We start from the raw sequence: 1,511 nt of genomic DNA, 5'->3' as shown, positions 1-1,511 counted from the left end.
GTTGCAGTGAGTCAGTCCTGACTCGCAGTGACCCTGTGCACTACAGAATGAAACTGCCTGTTCCTGTGCCATCTACACCAGCCTCACTGCACTTTGAGCCCGTTGTTGAAGCCACTCTGTCACTTCAGACACTGTTTCTATTTCCTCCATCTGCCACTTCTTGATAACGGTGGCTTCACAGGACCACAGAAGCACGGCATTTTCCCCTAAGATGGTTTATAACTGTTAGCTGAAGCTTTCCAGATAGATTTTATTTTCCCCCTTTGGAAACTCTAAGAAATTAAACTAAAAATTAAAACTCGGAAGGGGAGGGAGGGCAGCAATTAAAAGCAATTCTCCATGTATCCTCTGTTCTCCCTCACCTGCTCTCACTTGATTTCTAAAAGTTCAGTCTCTTAGGACAACAAACGAGGAGTCTTGTTTTCCAGGTGCGTCCTTGTGGTGCAGTCCCCAGAAGTTATTCTGCTCACCCCAAAGCAGTGGCTTTGTGACAGTTAAAATCAGGCAGCGGCTCTGAGCGGGAAAGCTGGGCAAACTCCTCCTGTGTGGTTTACAGCCTTGAGAACCCTGCTGCAGCTTGCCGAGTGAGAAAAGACGTGATGGCAAAGAGTCTGAGTTGTTTTTCTGGTCTAAGACTGGTCCACAGGCCACGACATTGCAACAGAATCAAAATACCACTGAAGGAAAGAGTGATCGCTTCACAGAATGAGCTATTTGCTTCTGAAATAAGTCATGTCAAAATCTGACGTGAGCGAGCAGGACCCATATCTAATTCCGGAAAGAAAATATAAGAGACAGCTTCAAAATTTCCAAGGCTCTTGGCTCAGCTCAGAGCTCAAACATGAAAAGAATTTTTTCCACAAACTCAGTCCATTCCTGAATTTGTGAGTTTACCAGCAGACCTCCCTGCAGCAATCAAGCCAGTTGAAAACAATGTGGATACCAACTTCTCTCGAAATCGGTTAAGCTCTTCTGAAAAATAATCTTGGGAATATGTTACACCTGGAACTCTTAGATTTCTGTCTTCTTTGAGGCAGATCTCCAAGAATACAAGAGATCTTTCAGGATTTGCTCTTCCACAATTTCCCTTTACTGACTGCACAATAATCTGTGTGATAAGAACAGAATGGCTGGGATAGGGTGACTGTTCACCAATGTCTATGAACTGAGGCCTGAGAAGACCTATCTGTGACACTCTTAAGTCTAAAGAGAAGGAAATGTGCTTCCTTCCCCTACCCCTATTATATTCTGTTGGAAAGGCCCTTCTGTGATGCCCTGTACACACTCTCCAAGCATTTCTCATCTTAAACGGTTCTCACGGTCACAATGTGAGACTCTGGAGGAAAGCAGGTACCACGGGAATGTGTACTTCCTCAACAAAGTCCTTATCAGACAGTGAGTGGCAGCACTGGAATTTAAGCCCAAGTCATCTTGCCTGAAAACAAATATGCTAGTCTAATTGCTATTTGTATTGTAATCCACATATGTAATCGATCTGATTCCTATGCATG

This window comes from Elephantulus edwardii, unplaced genomic scaffold, assembly GCF_000299155.1.
Source record: "Elephantulus edwardii isolate Elephantulus edwardi_28Jun2011 unplaced genomic scaffold, EleEdw1.0 scaffold00038, whole genome shotgun sequence".
Classification (NCBI taxonomy): Eukaryota; Metazoa; Chordata; class Mammalia; order Macroscelidea; family Macroscelididae; genus Elephantulus; species Elephantulus edwardii.
Note: the sequence above shows the minus strand (reverse complement) of the source record.